The sequence below is a fragment of the Ursus arctos genome, unplaced genomic scaffold (genome assembly GCF_023065955.2).
Source record: "Ursus arctos isolate Adak ecotype North America unplaced genomic scaffold, UrsArc2.0 scaffold_7, whole genome shotgun sequence".
NCBI lineage: Eukaryota > Metazoa > Chordata > Mammalia > Carnivora > Ursidae > Ursus > Ursus arctos.
This window is the reverse complement of record NW_026623089.1, coordinates 68,127,753-68,148,924: the sequence shown is the minus strand read 5'-3', so window position 1 is coordinate 68,148,924 and position 21,172 is coordinate 68,127,753. Positions and strand designations below refer to the sequence as shown.

The 21,172-nt window shown below is 45.0% G+C and overlaps 1 protein-coding gene across 14 annotated transcripts in view; it reads left to right on the top strand.

The window, feature by feature from the left end:
- The window catches only part of SIPA1L2 (signal induced proliferation associated 1 like 2), a 213,397-nt gene that overhangs the window by 68,186 nt on the left and 124,039 nt on the right, over positions 1-21,172 (top strand). Inside the window, exons 1-2 of one of the 14 annotated variants that reach the window (XM_044386063.3) lie at positions 7,522-9,220; positions 9,765-9,923. The exons of the other annotated variants lie outside the window; for them this stretch is intronic. The gene's annotated coding sequence lies outside the window, so the exon portion shown is untranslated. Of the gene's footprint in view, positions 1-7,521; positions 9,221-9,764; positions 9,924-21,172 lie in introns of those variants that run through there. 14 annotated transcript variants of the gene reach the window in all.

The window sequence follows — 21,172 nt, the reverse complement described above, 5'->3', positions numbered from 1 at the left end:
TCCAAGAGATGTAAATATTTGACTTGATATAATGTGACTGTACATTCTTCACTACTGATTATTTAAACCTTCTGTTGAGCTCTTAGACAGATGGTCTTTTGAGTAATGAACTCCTTTGAATACAGCGAGATGCCATGTGGTAAACTGATGAAGTGGCATTATTAATAAATATTTTAAGCAACAACAACAAAAAAACCCAAAGTGCGAGTGGGTAGCTGCAGATTAGACAAATCTAAACTCCATCTTCTAGAGGGCTAGGAGTAGAATGCCTTTCCAGGCATTTTCAGTGGCTCTTCTCCATTTCTGCAGAGCAGTGGGAAAAAAGGGGTTCACTCTCACGGTTTCTGTCGTCAAACCATATTTACTAGGACTCTCTCTGCCTGTTTGTCGCTGGGCTGCAGGATCAGTGAGAGCAGTCCTGCCTCCGTGCTGGTCATTGTCATCTGAGGCAGTGCTGACGCAGTGAGTTAGGGGTGTATAGAAACGAGATAAAAATGGTCAAAAATGGCCTGGGTGGCACAGTCGGTTAAGCGATCGGCTCAGGTCATGATCTTGGGGTCATGAGATCAAACCCCTCATGGGCTCTGTGCTCAGTGGGGAGTCTGCTTGGGTTTCTCTCCCCTCCACTCCTGCTCTCTTATCCTCTCTCTCTAAAATAAATAAGTAAAATCTTAAAAAACAGAAGAGAAATAATATTGACCATTATTTTTGTATGTTTCACCTCGAAATGTAAGTTGGATCAGCAGATTTTCAGTTAAAAAAAAAAAGGTTGAGTTTTTCCCGCTGTATTTGTGCCTTGAGCCCCTTCCTTTAACCCCCCAGAATTTTAGGCACATTAGCAGTACCTCACTGATTTGTAATCAGTAGGAAAAAAGTGTCTTACTTAAGTGGACTTTCCAGACTGTGCCCGCCTTCATCGTGGAGCGTAGATGCTTGATGACGTCTGAGACCTCTCACACCCCTGGCTTCCCCAGTCGTTCCCAGTAACCCTCCCTGTGAATGGCTTACACTCGGACAGGGTCCACTTTAATTCTAGGTACTTTCCCACAGACGTGAGGTGTTTGCTTTCAAATCTCTGCATTTGGGAAGAACTAGAAAAAGGCCTTGGCAAGAGTGAAACAGCGGTTAAAGAGGATGGCCCTGTGAGACTGGAAATATTTGCAGTGGAGCCTTCAGAGAAGGAGGGGCGTCACGGGGTGGGGGGGGCCCAGGTCGGCTGGGAGGGAGGGAGACAGGAGATGTGTGAGGCAGGCTGGAAGTGGGGGGCAGGAGGGCAGGGATTTTACTGACTGCTCTTGGCGTGTGCCTGGGGGATCATGGGTGTGGTGATGGCCGCCTTGGGGCAGAGACCACATGCTGTGGGGAGAGAAGGGGGCTGGTCGTGCAGGCCCCACGACATCCAGCTCAGAAAATCCCACCCGTTTCTATCTGGCCTGCAAATCCTGGCTGGTGCTCGAACACTTCTTCCGTTCCTCTTATTCTTTCTTGAAGAACCCCCTTTGGTTTTATTCAGGCATCTGCAAATTCTACTGTTGGTCGCTCTGGCCGTATACTGGCTCTTGGTATATGCAGAGGTTCATGCCCCTTGGTACGACAGACGTGTCTTTCCGCTCCTCTGGCTCATGTGCCACACGTTTGCTTCCCAGCCCCTTTGTGGACCTAGACTTCTCTGCCTCCGTGCCTTTGCACACACTACTCGCAGTCAGCGCCCAGCTCAAAGGCCCCGGTGACACTGCTCGCCTGCCAGGACTTGGCTGGAGCGTCATCCCTTTGTGACGGGTTCCGTCCAGACACACGTGACTGTCCCTGTTCAGGGAAGCTGGGATCCTGTGGGATTGCGTGAGTTGCATTATGACCACACTGTTGGGAGGCCTGTCTGGGGTTCTCCTGAGGCTACGTTCATGTTACCTGCCTTCCGTAGGTTCGTGGTCAATGTTTGTTGAAATAATAAATGAATGAAGTGTATTTATGGAGCTCATCATTGTTTGGGGTTATAAAACAAATGTTTTGTCTGTGAATCTTAATGATGTGGGAAGGTAAATGGCAAACAATATGGATATTCTGCATTTCACGCTAATTATGAGCTGAGGAGAGGGTATGTGGGGGTAGGAAGCAGATTGAGGTGATGAATGAATGAGGTTGGTTGTATTCTCTGAGAATTTTCCCTCAGGAGGAGGGTGGCTCTTCATATTTGCTTATCATACCAGACTTTAATCTTGTAAGCCTGCTAATAAGGCAGCCACCGAGCTGCAGAAGGAAACCGTCCAATTCTCGACTGTGGTTTGCAGAATTCATGAGAACCCTTGTGATTTGGGCTCTGCCTTTAGCATGTAGGCCTGATTGCTATAGTTATATTCATACTAATATTTATTTTCCTTTTGCTCAAGCAATTACTCTGTTGAAAAGCTTGTATGTAAAAAGTGGATTATGTAATTACTTCTCTAGAAAATTGGCTTTTTACTTACTCTTAGGATTAGTGTTTGGGAAGAATGGGAATCATGTTTTGGGACTGCCAGTAGCGTGTCAGGCCCTGGCTGGGCCATTCTTATGGCCTTGGCCCGGCACAGATGTTAAACCAGTTGCCATGAGCAGAGTTGCTCATGACCCTGTCACAGAATTCATAGTTGGCCACGGCTCTGCAGGTGAGGGGTCTCTTCCAGATCTTTATAGATTGGAGAAAATGGCATGAAGACTGAAGAATTTGGAAACAAAATACATGTCTGGGTCAGATAATTTGGCTCATCACTTATGCACAGGGATTGCTTCAGTGAACACTTAGAAGCCTCAAAGAAATTCTCTGTGAATAACCTGGGATTGGGATGATGGTGATGCAGGTATTCCTTCTAGATCGGTCATTTTCAAAATTTGCATGTTTGATCACTCTGCTGTGCCCTTTCCCCACCAAAGTGATCCTAAGACTTCTGGAAACACATGTGACTAGGATGAGACCCATGGTTCTGTCCCTAGGGAATACCTGATTGTCTCACAGTGACCGCCTCGCATCACGCATCCCGTGATCACCTAGACATGACTTGCTTACTCTGGCTGTGATCACCTGTCTTATTTATTCTAGCTGTGTGTCCTCCTATAAAAATCTGCTTTTTTGGTGTGTGTGGGGGCGGGGAGGTGGGGCAAAAGTTTGCTTTATTTATTATTTATTGACAATTTTTTTTTAATTTGGAGGAATGTATTCACGTGGTCCAGAAGCACATTTGGTGGAATGTTTACCCCCCACCCTCTACCTGCCGTTCATATCCCCTCCTCCCAGCATCTAGTACTATGGGTGCCTCGTGCATCCTACTGGAGACATGTTATGTGTATTCAAGCAGATACTGATATTCTCCGTTTCTGGTCTTAAACTGGTAGTGTACATGTGATGCTTGGCATCTCTAAGTGTACTGTGAATGTTTCTTAACTTCTTTAGCTTTCCACAAAAAATAAGCTCATTTGGAAAATGGCATTTGTTGACCTTCTACGTACATAACTGGGGGAAGGACAGAAGAGACCAGGGCGACTTGTGCTTGGCAGGACACGCCTCTCTCCTCAGAAGGGTGAGCTAGTCTTGGTTACTGAAACCTCCATCCGTGGCTCCTTCCTTGAGCAAACTGACACCTGTGGCTTTAGTCACCACCCCACCCCCACCAAAACCAAGCAGCCCAAACAGTAACAAAAAACAAGCAAAACAGCAAAGACTCCTCAAGTCCAGAAAACCTTTCTTGACTAACCAGAATTCTAACTCTCTTTTTCTCCATTTCCTCAGAAAGTATATGATTCTCTGGCAAACCCACAGAACGTTCCAAACAGTTTTTTTTTCCTGTTGCCCCTGCTTGCCGGGGCATTGGAGAGTGCCCCCCACCTCACGGGTCCTTCTCTCTGTGCTGTCTACTCTCTCCCTCGACTGTGCCAGTCTGTTGGCTAAAACTTAACCATTTAATTTTATATGGTCATGTATTGTTCTGTAACTCTCACAACCAGACTGTGAGCTTGAGGACAGGGACCCCCCCCCTTTCATACGTTTGTTTACCCCATATTTTAAGGTAGGGTAATTTTAGGGTAAAAAGTAGTTCATCACTAAACCTTTACTGAATGAGAGGTATGTGAATTTAGTCTTCTATCTCTAATTTCGTAGAGATGACTCTTCCTCATGTTCCTTGTTTAACATTTCCAGCCCCTTCTTCATAATCCCTTCCAGCCACGGGCTCATATTCCTCTCTGCTGAGGTGCTCAGGTTGCTTGCTCTTTCCATTCTCTTGTGTCTGGCATCCCATTAATTCACTTTTCAGTAAACAGTGCAGACCCCTGTGATGGTTAGTGTCAGCTCGGCTAGGCTGTAAGCACTCAGTTATCCAGTCAAGCACACTAATCTAGGTGTTGGTGAGTAGGTATTTTGTAGCTGTGACTAACTTCTGCAGTCAGTTGACTTTAAATAAAAAGGAGACAATCTAGGTGGGCCTCATCTAATCAGTTGAAAGGCTTTAAGAACAAACCTGAGTTTTCTCTGAAGAAAAAAACTTTGTGAATTGCAGCCTCAGGTCTTGTTGGAGAGTTTCTAGCCTATTCTACACCCCCACAGTTGAGTAAATCAACTCCTTCCTTCACTCCCTCCTCCTCTTCCCCGCCTCTCCCCCCTACTCCCCATTCACACGTATATAAATGCACACTACTGGATCCATTTCTTTGGTAGAATCCTGATTTATCTGATGACATCACCAATGACAACATTTTAGGAAATATCCACTCTTGCTATTTTCCTGATTGACAGTCGACATTGACTCCCCATTGCCCACAAAAGCTCACAGCATGAACATGAAACACAAAGTCCTAAACCTCTGGCTTTAAAATCCCTTTCCATCCTCCTTCACTTTTGTGGCTTGAGAATCCTGGTTCTCTATGTTATAGCCATCCCGAACCCTGCCAACTTCCCTGTGCTCTCTCATGCCTTAATTTTGTCTGTTGCTCCTTCTCCCTGGGATGGCCTTCCCTTTCCTCTCCACCTGGCAAACCTCCAGCTCATACTTTAGGGCCTGACTTATGTACCATTCCTTCTGAGAAGCCATCCTCAGACAGTTGGCTGTTTTCTCAGTGCTTCCATAGCATTATGCAGTTCTCTCATCATGTCTTTCATCAACGTGTTTTAATTATTCGCATGTCTCCTTCCTTTACTAGAATGTGTACTGCTTTCAGGAGCTGAGTTTTTGTCCTGCACAACACCCAGTGCCTCTCACAATCCCCGGAGCAAGAGCAGACATCGGTAGATGAGTGGAATGAACTGTGTTCATTGGTGCACTGCTTCGTGTGATTTGGTGGGGCTGTATTCATCTTCCCACGCTGAGTAGGTTAAAGTGTGTCTGTGATCACACCTGCATCTCCTCCCGAAGCCCGTGCTGTGTGGTCTGGCACCGTGTGCTCTCAGTCCGTGTCGCTGATGGCTGGCTGGGCAGAGTCTCCTGTGACGTCATCCTGTGACTAGACGGAGTGGGAAGCTCATCAGGTGTATTGACTCTTCCAAAGGAGGAGGGGGCCTTAAAAACCCTTCCATAAAAGTAGATGAAAAATGCTAAGTCCGTGAAAGTGGACATTTCTGAATAATAGTGGCCATTTAGAGTTTTCTTTCCCCTCTCAGGGTCATAGAGAAGACTTTTATGAAGAGCTGAGGCGTTTTTTTCAGGTGAGAGGGACATCCTTACATGCAAAAGTAATGTACATTACTTTGTAATGTAAGTGGTACACCCAGCTGGCAGGCAATAGCCCGGGAGGGGCAAGATACACGTATTCTATCTAGTCTTTCCATCAGTCCACTGCATTGTTTTGTATCTAAATCTCTGTAGCTTCCTTTAGCCTCGAGATGTAGCCAGGGCTCTGAGTATGCTGGAAGATAAAAATGGCATTTTGGTTTTTGTGATCTGAGTATTCCTTCCAGAGTTTGAGGTATAATGGCAACATAGTTGCTGATTGTGCTCTTATCAGTAACACCAGAAGGAGGAGGAGGAACGGAACTTCTGCTCAGTTTGTAAACAGCTTACCGTTCTGAAATGTTGTCTAGCGAATTTGCATTGTAACTCTAGCTCTTAAAGGAAGCCCGCGGTGACTTATTAAGGCAGCAATATAGGTCTGTACCGACACAGAAAGAAGTCATTGATACTGTAATTGAAAAAAAAAAAAAAGAAGTTGTAGAATAATATTGTATCTATAGTATGGTGTAAATTCCACTGTAAACATTTAGATAATCATAGGAGAATTAGAAAACTGGAAGGCACTTGCATACTCTCTCTTTATATGTATATATTAGTGTGATAAATATAGCTATTAAGTTGTTAAGTTTTTACTAAACTCTTAATAATATTAAGAAAGGTTTTGTTTTTTTCTCAACAGTTCGAATTCTTTAAAAACAATTATCATGGTTTCTCAGAATAAAAAGCCATTAGTGACTTTTCAGTTTTTTGGTAGAGAAAACAATCCAAGGACAAGAGGGTAGAATAAATAGGTGTAAACCACAGCATCTGTAAGGGTGGTGATATTATGTATGAATTACTTATTTTTCTGCCTTTCCCAATCTTTGTGCAGGTAAGTAGATTGCTTTTATAGTTAAATACGAGCAAAGGCAGCCATGGTTCTTCCAGGGCACTGAGACTCCCACACAGAGCTTTTTAGATATTTGAGTCAGGTGCTTTAATTTGACATTTCCAAATCACATATGAAAGTAAGAAATGTGTATGAGAAGAAGTTAGAAATCCATCACCAAACGTACGCGGTTTGTGGAACAAGTTTATGTCCCTGGACAAGTTGCTTTTCCGCTTTTCAGTGTTACATTACAGGGAATGTTGTAACAATTTATGCCTAACTAAATGCCGGGCGCTAGGCTGGTCAAAATCGTAGGGCTTAAAACTGGCTGTCAGGTTACTTGTAATTTTCAGGCATTCTTGCAAATGGAAATACCTTGTTTAAATATGGGCTTGGGTGATTTTTTTCTCAGAAAGCAAAGGTATGAAAAGGAGCAACCAGTCTTGGGTCTGTCCTATTCACCAAAGTGTAAACCCTGATAACTCCTTTTCAAAAGAATTCTCATGTTCAAGTCACAGTGTAGTGGGCTTTACCCCAGCACACGTGGAGTTCCTACCGTAGCAAAAGGCGTGTATGGGGGGCTCTGTGTTCTGGGAGCTGTTCTGATTGAGAGAAAAGCATAACGAGAACATGTAGTCACTTGGGTGCTAATTTTTTTATTTTTCCTGTGAGAAGACTTGGTACTGTTACTCTGGGAGCTAGGTGCCTTTTGTTTGATAGTGAAGTAGGTGACCCAGGGGACAGAGATTGCAGACTTACTATTTTCTTTCTTTCTACCATCACATTCCTATACTACTTTGATCAAACTTGTCTTTATTACAGCAGATACTCTTTTTGAGAGGTAAAGATTATTATTGTCATTTAAGCACACTTATATTCGAAAGTCTATTTCTTCCTTTTTTTTTTTTTTTAAGATTTTATTTATTTATTCGACAGAGATAGAGACAGCCAGCGAGAGAGGGAACACAAGCAGGGGGAGTGGGAGAGGAAGAAGCAGGCTCCTAGCGGAGGAGCCCAATGCGGGGCTTGATCCCACAACGCCGGGATCACGGCCTGAGCCGAAGGCAGACGCTTAACCGCTGTGCCACCCAGGCGCCCCTATTTCTTTTTTTAAAGATTTCATTTATTTATTTGACAGAGAGAGAGAGACAGCCAGCGAGAGAGGGAACACAAGCAGGGGGAGTGGGAGAGGAAGACGCAGGCTCCTAGCAGAGAAGCCTGATGCGGGGCTCGATCCCAGAACGCCGGGATCACGGCCTGAGCCAAAGGCAGACGCTTAAGGACTGAGCCACCCGGGTGCCCCTATTCAAAAGTCTTTATAACCTTTTAGTCATGTAATACATTCCCTATGCCCCAGGGTGTCCCAGAGCATGGAAATATTTCAGTGCCCATTTCCTGGGTGTTAAGAGCATAAAACCTTCATTTTTATGTCAGGGAAAAAAAAAAGATTTGTGTTTGGGGGGTTTTCCTAAATATATGCGTATGTTTTTCTGTATCCTTAACATGTGTGCGTCCGTAGTTAAAGCATTTGTTATGAAAATATTAATGGCAATATCATAAACTCCAATCTTGGTTCTTCTAGATCATGACAAAAAAAACCTTTCAGTAAATCACTGAAATGTTTGTGTACAATACATTTTTCTATCGCTGATTAAACCTCCGGTAAAAATAGAGGTTATTATGGCTCCCGGGCCGCTCTGTCCCACAGCTTCAGGAGCACAGGCTTTCCTCTGGTTGGCTCGTGCTGGACAGATCCCGAGCAGGGGCAGACACAGCTAGGACAGAGTAAGCCTTCTGGGGGCGCACAGAACGTCTTGAAGATTCTTGGACAACTTGGCTGTTTTGCTGTGGCTGAGGGAATTAGTAGGTGGTAGGTGGCAGTGCCTGATTCTTGTCATGTGCAAATACCAGTGTACAGACAAGGCATCTTCCATTCATAGCCCCAGGCTATTTGCATACACTTAGGGAGGAGTGTCTATGAGTACAATGGGCAGTTCCTCCTGGGGCTCGGCTGGCTTCCCGGCTTCCCGGAGGTGGGCGAACCCCACCCGCCCAGCGCTTGCTTGATCATGTGATCTCGGCTACTTGGCTTGACTCTTAGCACGTTGAACTGTTGTAAGAATTAAATGAGATAATGTAAATGCAAACACCTAGCCAGTGCCTAGTCCACAAACGGGCAGTTGTTTTCATCTCTGGCTTCTTGGAAGGTGAGAAATGAGGTGGGTTGGGGTCAGGTCATGGAGGGGTCCTGAGGAGAAATTTGTGTCTTATTCTGTGTCAGAGGGAAATGACTAAAGGTTTTTGAAGGTTCTGCCTGACTGGACCTTACCAGACGTGCTGTAGGAAGATCATCGCGGTACCATGTTTAAGATTAGAGTTGGACAGATTTTAGAATTTTATGACAAAATAACTTCACACTCTATGTAAGGGAGCTTCTTTAAAGGACGAATAATTCCTCATGGATGAAATGCCCACATTTTCAAGCCATAAACGCAACTCTGCCTGTAGGCAGGAGATTGAGTTACGTGACTGCGGTATCTCTATTTATGTCGGGTGTCTCAGAAATGTTTGTATTGCAGATTAACTATGAAATGAAATTTGCCTTTTTCAGGCAGTAGAGAAATTACCGAAGAGCCCGGAGAGACTTTCCCAAGATCACGTGAGTAGGTGGTAGCAGTCCAGTGCTATTTACACCGCTCATGATAACTTTAAATTATTACATCCTTAACTACAAATGCTAAATATTCAGAGGACATTTTTGTGTATCAGATGCGTTGTAATAAAAAAGGAACGGAACTGTTTTGTCTCTTCTGGTCGGGGTCTGGGTCGGTATTTTTTAAATAAAGGACAGAGAAAGAAATTTGAGGCTCAGCTGAAGACTCCACATTCCTTCCCTGCCTCCTTCACTCTCTGTGTGTCTGTAGGATTGAGGCCGCCCTTGCCTCTGGGTCACGCACCTGGGCTCTGCTTTCAAAGAGAACCCTGCTCCCGGGGACAGCCTGTTTGTGCAAGTGTGCCAGAAACTAGCGTTTGGTTAGTGCTGATGTGATTTTCTTTCACGGTTTCTTTCGCTTTGTTAAAATATCAGTAAAAAGCTTCAGACCAGCAGATAAAGTCGATGGGAGCTAAAGTCCAAGTTTAACTGAATACTTTTATTATGTAAGCATCATTGCATTGTGTTGACTTACTGTCTTAACTTGCAGGTGCAAATACTGGCAAGAAAGTAATTCAGGATTTGTTCAGTGTCAATAAACCTGGGGTTTTAGGAGAAAAAGAAAATCACTTCAATCTCATTTGTTAAAGACACCCTGGGCGGCACGTGGACCTCGGAATGCAGGAAACCATAGATCTCAGTGTTACAGGTTTTGCGTTTTCTTTCTTTTTGTTTCTTTTCTTTTTTAAGATTTATTTATTTGAGAGAAGGAGAGCACGCACACATGTGTGCAACCGTGAGCAAGGGAGGGGTAGAGGGAGAGGGAGACTGAGAATCTCAGGCAGACTCCGTGCTGAGCATGGAGCCTGACTTGGGGCTCGATCCCACAACCCTGAGATTATGAGCTCACCGAAATCAAGAGTCAGACATTCAACCAACGGAGCCATCCAGGTGTCCCCAGGTTTTGTGTCTTCCTATCATCAAAGGGATTTCTGTTCAGTATGTCTCCTGGACTCGAGAGCTGTTTTCTTGTTGAAAGTAGTAAACCGTTTGTAAGTGGCAAGCCCAGAGATGAACTCTCAAGAACTCCGTGTCACGTCCAGCACATAGTGGGTGCTCTGGGAGTGTTAAGGCGGCCCATGAAAGCGGTGGATGTTGCTGATAATATCCTGGGCAGGTTTTAAATTTTATCAGCCTGCTTCACCAAATGGACCCCTATCCCTCCTGCCCTGCCCTCCCCACTCCCCCCTCTGTTTCTCTGCACAGTTTCCCTTCTGCATCTCCCCCCAGCTGCTCGTCCTGCTTCCTTTCCTTTCTTCCTCCCCTTTCTCTGACCTCTCCGCTCTGACGTGTCTGTAAACTGCCAGACAGCCCTGGCTGGCCTTTGTCGTCCTCCTCTCCTGCCTGACCTCAGCACCCTGGGCTGTGGGTTTCTGTGCGCAGTGAAGCTGTGGGAGGATGCTCAGGGAAACCTAGTCGCGTATTGGAAGGAGCCACTGCGTTGCCGTCTGGCTTTTGTAATTGGTGCTTTTGATCTGACCTGGTCACTTAGAGAGAAGAGGGCTGAACCTGTGGAAAATGCAGCCCCGGCCTTGGTCGTGGGCACCGCAGCGACCCTGCGCCTCGGTGTGGATGTCTGGTTTCCGTCTGGGCCTTCCAGTCTGCACAGAATTAAGATCCAGTAACAGAACCTATGGCATCAAGCTCACAGGAGCCAGTTCTGCCAGGTCCCTGGGGCCTTCTAATCCGAGCGCGTAGTCCTCAGGCTTCCAGTGGACAGAGGCCGGCCCCAGGGTGCAGCGCCAAACTGCCAGGCTCTACTTCTAGAAGGCTGGGGGAGTGGTGCTGCTTGCCGGTCAGATCAGAATCGGCACAGTGATGGGCGCTCAGCCTTTCCAAGATCATGGGTTAAGCGCAAGACCGTGGGGGCCCAGATCCACTCTGTGGGGATGCAGAGTAGACTGAACAGTGCCTTCCTGAAAGATGCAGGCTCGGGGATCTCTCTGCAGGCCCTCACCCATCCTTGTAAACGTGGCTTTCAGGGCTCAGCTGGACTCCAGGTTAACACCTGTTGGCCTCTTACCTCTTCCATAAAGTCAAGAAGTTACACTGAGTGCTTTTGCCTATTCTTGCCTGACCTTTGACTGGCTCCTTCACCTCAGGACTTCTCCCACTTGGAAAGACTCCTTCATTCGAACTCCTCGGGGCCTTGCCTAGGGACCCAGCTGGTCACCGGGGTCACAGAGGACTCCCAGGCAGGATTCTAGCCCATGGGGCTTCATCTGCCAGATTAACCGGAGGGACGGAGCCGCTTTACTAACAGCGATGCTTACAGTGAACTTGGTGGAGGGCTGGAGACCGCTGATAAGTGAACTTCCCGTTGCTTGACAGAGGACACCTGAAGGAGAGGCATTCTCATTCTGGGGTGCCATGAACAGAACCCATGTGACCGGTAGGGTACCTGCATGAGCCATCGAAACAGTTTTAGGGTGCATTGAAAATAAGGTAGATAAAACCGCGTCTCTGGAATATTCGTTGGCTGGACTGAGGAGCTGACAAAAATAGGAAGCAGAACATGGTATTATATATCCTAAGAGACTGAGATGCCAAGGTCACATTTTGGTTTTCTTCCTGCCTGGTGAGTCAGCCGGCCCGCTGTGGCTTTCCTGGACGAGTAACTGTAATTCAGGAGACGATCTGAGATCTCTACTCAGAGCACCTGTGTGCCTTCTACGGCCACGACGATCGAGACATAGTTTTTCTTATCTTCGCAGTTATGTGTGTGGGGTGTGCGTACGTGTGTGTGTACAGGTTTTGTTTTTTGTTTTTTTTAGCATGTGTAGACAAAACACTAAACAAGTTTCAAGATTACACAAAGTAGAAATGAGCAAAATAAAAGCTCTTAAAGAGGACACCGTTCTCTGTAGTGATTCTCTTTGTCTGGATAACTTGCGAACAGCGGGATAGGTGCTGAATTTTGGGTGATGCTATTTGATGCCAGGGGTGAAAAGGTTTTAATGGAAAATGGCTGTGGCCTTTCTGGAAAGGGAGTCGTGTAGCGTCACATAGAACGAGGCTTTGAAAGAATCAGATCTTGTTAGGACACCAGTCATTCTTTTACTCAGGGTTATTCTTGGGGTATAAGCCCTTCCTGGGGGTCACTTCCTGCCTCTGCCATGTTGGAGAAGGGAAGTGGGTGCTTGGAGGATCGGAGACCTTGTAGACTGCTCTGGCCTGGGCCGTGTTAGAAGTACCCCAGCCTTCTGGAGTCTTTCTTGTTTACACACTCCACAGAGCCGAATGCTGAGTCCTCGGTCAGCATTCACCCCCTCATCTGCTTGACCAGTGACTGGCCAGGGGTCGAATGGAGATAATTGAGCTTGGCCCTCCTGCCCTTGACATTACTGAGACTTTTTTGTTGTTTATACAGTTGGCCCTTGAACAACAGAGGATTGGAGGGGGGGCAACACCCCATGCAGTGGAAAATCCACGTATACCTTTTGACTCCTTCCAAAACTTAATTACTAATAGCCTATTGTTGACTAGAAGCCTTACTGGTAACGTAAACAGCCGATAGACAACATTTTGTCGTTATATGCGTTACATCCTGCATTCTTACAATAAAGAAAGCTAGAGAAAAGAAAATGTTAAGCAAATTATAAAAGAAAATACATTTACAGTACTGTACTGTATTTATTGAAATCTGCCTGTAAGTGGACCTGCACAGTTCAAACCCACGTGGCTCAAGGGTCAGTTGTACTCAGCAAACATTAACGAGGTCTCACACCCAGCCCTCAGCCACGGACAGCTATAGAATTCTCTGGGAGAGCATCACAGATAACTTTAATGACATTTATTGCCAAAAGCATTCTACCCAGCATATTTTTGTCATTCAGGGTGATTTTAAGAAATGAGTAATAGATAAGCCCTAAATATCTTCATGAGAGGTAGAAACGTTGCACGCGGTGCAAGGATCACGAGGAAAACAGTAATAGTCACTGTTGAACTCACAGCATAGTGGGAGCACTGTTCTAAGCGTCACTTACATTAGCAGTTAGGCCCGGGAGGTCGGTCCTGTTGTTCTCTCCATCCTACAGATGGGAAAACCGAGGCTCTCAAAGCTTAAGTCTCTTGGCTGAGTCACAGGGTCAGTGCGCATGGAGCCATGATTCTGAGCTCCGTGTCTTGACTCCGCACCCGTGCTGTCACGACACCGTGTCTCCTGTCCCAAGGGTGGTGGCCGCTTCATGTATCCCTGGTCACTTCATGTTTTGGATCTGGGAATTTCAATATGTATTTGCTGTAAAGTCTGGGATCTGGGAGCTGTAAAAGAGAGATGAATTTCTCCTTTTGTTCTTTTGAAGCGACTCTTGTGTTTTGCTCTTGTGTTTTACTTACACACTTGTGCGCACATGAGTATTTCTTATTCCTATTGATCAAAATAGGATTTGTTCCAGATCCTATAGGACATACTGTAATTATAGATTGCTTGATACCAAAAATTAATGGAGTTAATTAAATTAAAGCACATTCTTTGGAACATAAATATCTTAAGCCATTACACTTCCCAAATATTTGGACACAAGAGAAATTGGTTTTTTCACATTTCAATCTGTGTCACGTGACCTGTTCTCCTGTCAGCCAGTCATCTTAAGTTTTTGTAGGCAGAAGGTCTTTTATTTCTTTCTTTTAAAGTGAAATCATTCATAGAAATATTGCAGTGAGGAGAGAAGAAGGCACTTAGAGACTTAGAACTTCTAGGTTTTTTTATTTGTTTTTTGAGAATCCCTTCTCATTAATCTGATTACAGATATTTATTGGTGTTGTGGGCTCGCTCTTGTTTCAGTTAAACAGCTCAATCATTTTGTAGCCTGATTCCTCTTAGGTCTGACTTTTTCTTTGAGAGACTGGGCTCTTATGCCTGGATTCAAATACCATTTGAAGCAGAGTGAGCGGAGACTAGTTCCCCCAGGTAGGGATGGACGAGGCAAGGGGATTTGTTTGGGTCACTTAGAACTAGAAGATGGCCCTGAATGTCTGTGAATTCCTGAGTATTAAATCGGATTCCCTCCAGTTTTCCTTTACGAGCCTTGTGTATGTGAAAGCCACCTCCGTACATAAGACATGGGTAAGAATATTCCACTCCAGGATTGCGGAGACAAAGCCGTGTTGTCAGTGGAGGGAAGGGGTGGGGGTGTGCTCGCTAGCGTGGTGTAATGTGGTTCTTAGGTATCATTGCTTTGGTGGTTCTCTATTCATTCTCCCACCTCTCAGATCTCAGACCTGTCCTTTGCCTCTAACTGAGCAGACAGTCTGCCTCTGACAGAACTCTGTTCACCAGGTTCCTCCCAAGGCCCTCCGCAGCTCGGCCCGGGCAGCCCGTACGTGCCCTTGGCTGTGACTGCTGTCGGATGCTCAGGTGTAAGTGTCAGGGAATTCTCCCCTACTTTAGCGACAGAATGCATCCCTAAGGAGAAAGTCACTTGAGACTCCAACATTTATAACCATGATTGAACATTAAATCTGTTTAAGTGGAGTAGACCTCACTTGTTTTTCTGTTTCATATGTATAATTTAGGAGCCCTGATAAAAATGACAAATAGATTTTTTGTTGCTGCTTTTCAACGTTTATTTTATTTTATTTTTCCTTGCTAAAATACCCAGGGTGGCTTTATTTATTTATTTATTTTTATTACGTTATGTTAGTCACCATACAGTACATCATTAGTTTTTGGTGCGGTGTCCATGATGCGTTGTTTGCGTATAACCCCCAGTGTTCCATGCATTTAAAGGTGCACATCACAAAGTGACTTGTGGAAAGAAACATCACGATGATTTGGTGCAGAATTCCTTACTACTAGGTGTATGTTTGATGCAAATGTAATGATTGACATTCGACAGCTTTTGGACAGACTTTTATGGTGCGTATCCACATTCAAGAGCCAACGTTAAATGTGGTATCTTTGGATGGGCAAACGTTAGCATTAGTAAAAAAAAAAAAAAAAAAACAAAAAAAAACCTAGCAGATATATTTTTGTTTGTTTCTTCTTTAGAACCTGGGAGGAAATACATCATTGAAGAATTTTTTTTCTACAAAATTTTATTTCTCATTTCGCTTAAATAATTTCTCGACATTTGGCTGGCAGAAAACTGCGAGTTTGGTTTTGTAGTAAAACCGTGTTGCCGATGAAAAGCATGAACATTTAGGCTTCTGCTCGTGTCATATTTCAGACGAAAGACATTCTACAATCAAACTAGGAAAATGTGAAAATAGAGATTTATAATGGAAATGTTGATTCAATTTGAGCTGCAGCCAAACATTCATGAGGGAAAATTAGATTAAACAGTAAGATGTTTAGAAAGACTTTAAATTATGACAGCTTTAAAAAAACACATGCTGTGGATGTTTCCCAGGCTTTGCGCGTGCTCTCCCCGGCAGACTTGTAACCTAGCTCCTTGATGTCTCAGCCATTTATTAAATTCCCTTTTATCTTTCTTTGGACTAGTGGACTCAGAACGTACAGCCTGGAGTCTGGTGATTGGGAACTGTATCCTAGAACATTACTCTAGGATCAAAACCTGATGCTGTCAGTGGAAGTAATTCTGTCCTGTCATACTGTATTATATTTATGAGCATAAATTGCCATTTTAAATTGGGAATATAAAGCTACCAGTTACAACTGATTTATTCCATTTGTCAAAGCCTAACGGATACTCTGTGCAACTAATTTATTTTCAGATACTACTCAAGGAGAGGGGGGCAGTGTTTCAGGTTGTAAGAAACTGGAATCATGAGTTGGGGGGACATGGTAGTGGGAGGGCTCATTGAGTGGCTGGATGTGAATGCTAGCACAGTGAGTGTTCTGAAGAGTCCAACAGCACAGGGCTCAGACTCGCCGGGTCTAGTGGGACTTAGCCATGGTGGTGATATCGGAGCTAAAACAGGTCGGGGGTCAGCGGGGATGCCGTGTGCTGTTGGAGCTCAGATATGTGATTTGCAAATACTTTCTCCCGTTCCGTGGGTTGCCTTTTCACAGCACTGTTGACAGTGTCCTGTGATACACAAAAGGTTTTGATTGTGATGAAGTCCAAGTTAATCTAGTTTTGCTTTGGTTGCCCGTCCTTTTGATGTCCCATCCAAGAAATCATTGGCAAGTCTAGCGCTGTGACGCTTCTGCCCTGTGTTTTCCTCTAACGAATTTTATAGTTTCAGCTCTTACATGTACGTCTTTGATCCATTTTGAGTTTATTTTGTAGCTGGTGTAAGATAAGGGTCCAGCTTTGTTCTTTCTGCACGTAGATAATCCACTTGTCCCAGAGCCACTTGTTGAGAAGGCTGTCCTTTCCCTCTTGAATAGTCTTGGCAGCCTTGTGGAAGATCATTTGACACACACAGGGATTTATGTCCAGGCTCTCTCTTCTCTTGGTCTGTATATCTGTCTTTATACCTTATCACATGATTTTTGAGTACTGTAGCTTTGCAGTAAGTTTTTAAATTGGAATATATGGAAGACCTCCAGCTTTGTTCTTCTTTTTCAGTATCTTTTTGTCTATTCAAGATCCGTTGAGATTCCATATAAATTTTAGGGTGGTTTTTTATATTTTCACAAAACATGTCTTTGGGATTTGGGTAGGGATTGCATTGTGTCTGGAGATCGCTTTGGGTAGCGAATTGACAACCATACTGAATCTTCCAATCCATGCACTCGGGATTTCTTTCATTTGTTGAGTCTGATACTTTTTAATATGTATTTTTTATAATAATTTTTTATTATATGATGTTAGTCACCATACAGTACATCCCTAGTTTTTGATGTAAAGTTCCATGGGAAACAAACTGAGGGCTTCAGGGGGGAGGGCGGTGGGGGAATGGGATAGGCTGGTGATACATATTTTTGATGGCAAGGATGTAGCTAGGCAGACCTGCTGTTGGCTCTTGCTCTGCCACGGAACGCGTTGTGCACCTTGAGACCGATGAGTCCGTTAAGTGTCTCTGAGCTGTGATTTCCTCTTCTTTAAATGGAAGTTGTGTGAATGTTAAATACTGTGTGTCTAGCAATGTGTGTGTGACATCTTACCCTTCCCTTTGTGCCTTCCTGCCTACCTTGGGCATCCGGATGTGCACCAGCTTTGTCCTCTGTGATCTCACCAAGGCTTTGCCTGTTGCCTTCACATTTTTAGACTGAACACTTACCCCTGGATGCCTACTCTGATTGATTGATTGATTTTATTTTTTAATTTTTAATTTTTATTTTTTTTATGTAAAGTTCAATGATTCATTAGTTGCGTATAACACCCAGTGCACCATGCAGTACGTGCCCTCCTTACTACCCATCACCAGACTATCCCATTCCCCCACCCCCTGCCCTCTGAAGCCCTCAGTTTGTTTCTCAGAGTCCATAGTCTCTCATGCTTCATTCCCCCTTCTGATTACCCCCCCTTTCTTTATCCCTTTCTTCTCCGATTGATCTTCCTAGTTCTTATGTTCCATAGATGAGAGAAACCATATGATAATTGTCTGATTTAAATCCCTTTTTTCTGCTTTCTCCTTCAGTTTCCCCATTGCAGACTCTAAGTCCAGCTTCAGGCCAGTGGTGACCACATTCCAGTTTCTGTAGGGATCAGATTTGCCTGGCCAAGCTCCTTAGTCTGTGTGCCTGGACAACCTGGGATCCAGCATGTGGAGCAGTGTGGCCTTGGACGAGTGGATTCCATGGGACCAGAGGAAGGGGGGTGTGGCAATGCCTTTGAAGGACGGCCACTAGCACTGCTTTTGAATTAATGGTTTAATTACACCGTATGCTTGTATAGTGTTTTATATTTGCCAAAGTACTTTCCTACCCCATGGATCTCAAAGATGAGTCAATAGCAGAAATACCTGACGAACTGGTTAAAAACAGTCTGGGGGGCCCACACCCAATCTCATGAGTCAGAATTCCGAGGGGGGTGGCTAGGGAAGTCATGTTTTTTTTAACACACTCTTCTCAGCCAATTTTCCGGCCTTTGGCACTGGTCCACTCTCAGACCTTGGGGAAGCCCTGACCTGTCCCCTCTGCGGGTTCTGGAACCTTCTACCTACAGTGTGATAGGCCATACCTGGACATGGCTGATGATGGATCAGAGCGTTGCACCCCAATGGACACGATTTCTTGACCCCAGTCTCATCTCCTGTTTTCTCCTCCAGGGACCTGACTTCCCCAAGTCCATGTTGGCATTTGTCCTAAAGCAAAAAAGAGCCAACCGCGTTGCCCTGTTCTGCCTCCGAGTTTTTCACACAAACGTGAAATCTGGGTTTGGTTTTGCTTTTTTTTTTTCCTTTAGGAGTCTGGGTCTTTGTACAGATTGGGTCACAGAGTAGCTAAGCCTCAGCATATTTCTTTTATTTATGTATTATTTATGTATTTATTTATTTTAGATTTTATTTATTTATTTGACAGAGAGAGAGTAGAAGCAGGGGGAGTAGCAGAGGGAGAAGTCCCCTCCCCACTGAGCAGGGAGCCTGACATGGGGCTCGATCCCAGGACCCTGAGATCATGACCTGAGCCAAAGGCAGACGCTTCAACGACTGAGCCACCCAGACGCCCCAGGATATTTCTTTTAGATATAAATTCCAGTTCCCCAGACATGGCAGTTGATTTTAGCAGGTATGATATGGCAGAGGCTTTATTGCCTGCACAAAGCATGTAAGCAGTTCTGCAAGCTACGTTTACTTTTCACCACCCCCAACCCCCATGAAAACTGTGCAGAAATGCCAGGTAGGTCGGTATCTCTCCTGTGCCCAAATGAACACGGGATGGAGTTTCCTGTGAGGAGTGATGAGTGTTCTGGAGGAGTCAAGGTTTCACCTGGAATGATGGTGAGTTCACACATCACTGTTCATGTATATCGAGTCCTTCCTGTGTTTCTGGCGTGCACCGAGCATTTTGCGTGCCATCGTCGTAATTGACCACATAACCCCTGCCCCCTCCTCTAGTCTTCCTCAGCTTAGTGGGGGGAGATTTCGTCCTTCCTGTGAATTAGGCCACAGGTCCTGGAGTCATCCTTGACTCCCCTTATCCTCTCATCCCGTCCAGCCTGTCCTCAGTGGATATTGCCCGTTCTGCCGTTCTCGTCCAGATCGAGATTCTTCCATCCGGTATTCTCACCACCTAGTTGAAGTACCCATCACCCACTTCTGCCTGGGTGGTGTCCGGGACCTCGCCACTCGGCCTCTTTCCACCTTTGCCCTCCAGACCCTGTTTTTGTTGCAACAGACAAGGTGACTGGAAATCTGAGTCAGATCTCCTCACTACTCCTCCACCCAGAACCTTCCAGGAGAAAAACCCACCATGATCTGGCCCCTGCTACCTTTCCAACCCATTTCCCGCTATCCTTTCTGGTCTTTGAGTGCTCTAGGCTAGCTCTCAAACCCAGTCATTTGTTTTCCCTGATAGGAGTTCTTTAGTCATCCCTCCTTCTGGCCGCCTGTGTGACTCATGCCGTCATACCCCTCCCCAGGTCTTCTGCTTACCCACCTTACTCTTCTGCCACAGCCACACCCATGCCCAAACGTCCCTAACCTTCTTCATCCTGTCCCTTTATGACACTCTCCTTTGGTAGGTTGCGTATTTACTTGTTCCTCTGTATTGTGTGACTTCTGCCAGAATATAAGCACGGGACTTTTCCTGGTTTGCACATCACTGTCTCCCCGATCCTGGAGTAGTTCTAGGAACGTAGTAGGCACCCACAAGTACTGTTGAATGCACACATTGAAAACTCCTGTATAGATAATGAAACTGAGATCCTAGGGGTATAAGAAATTCACCCCGGGGAAGCACAGTGAGTAAATGACAAAGCCAGGATTTGCACCTCGGTCCAACACGAATGTCTGTGTTCTTACTGTCGAAGAGGAGTTGTAATTGTGGAGTGGAAGGGACAGTTCTGGGGAGGGAACTCCCAAGAAGAAAGTCAGAGGTGGGCATGGGTCTGGCGATTGGGGACACAGTGAGATTTTAAAGGCGTTCTTGGGGAATGAAACTAAATTTGGGAAGGACCTTAAGTGCTCTGTTGAGGGGCTTGAGAAGTTTTGCTTTAAGTTAAAGATAATAGGGCCACCTGGGTGGCTCAGTTGGTTAAGCATCTGACTTGGTTTCAGCTCAGGTCACGATCTCAGGGTCAGGGTCCTGAAACAAGCCCTGTGTCGAGTTCCACACTCAGTGCAGAGTCTGCCAGAGATTCTCTCCCCCGTCGCCTTTATGCGCATGCTCTCTCTCTCTCTCAAGTAAATAACTTAATTTAAAAAATAAAAAATAAATTATTAAAATAAATTAAAGATAATAGTTACTCCTACCACATAAAGTTATTGGAGTTAATACTTGAAGAGTCATTAGAAAATGCTCGATGCAGAGACCGTGCTCACAAGTGTTGCACTTGAGGGTACATCTTGTCAGCAGAGCAAACCCAGGCTGCTGTCACCGGAGTAGAACCTTCTTGTGTTTTGGCCTCATGTAAATGGTTTTCAGAGCAGTCCCAATTTCAGATTTCACTTGTTTTCCTCAAAACTAACTAACAAATGTGGGTAAGTCGATTGCTTGGCGCTCACTTGTGAAATTGGAGTGGAAGCTATCTCAGTACTTGAGAAAGGGGAAAATAGGCAGATTTCAGGATCATGCATTTAACTTTAGTTTTTATCCTTGAGGATTGCGTCTAATGCCCATGGTGCATGAGAACCACCTTTTAAAGCTGTGTATTCCAGGGCTCCTGCCAGATCCTCTGAGCCAGAATCATGGGACTAGAGCCCAGGAATCCAGGTAGACATATGTCAGGTAGTCTTGAAAATGGAGAACAACTGGTTAAAACAACCCCCAGCCTGTTAACTTCTTTCTTGGAGAGAAGGAATCCTTACCTTTTTGATCAGAGATTGGTTCCTAAGTGTCGAGAGACCCTTCCGGTTGCCCTGTTTGTTTATGGAGGGACTCAG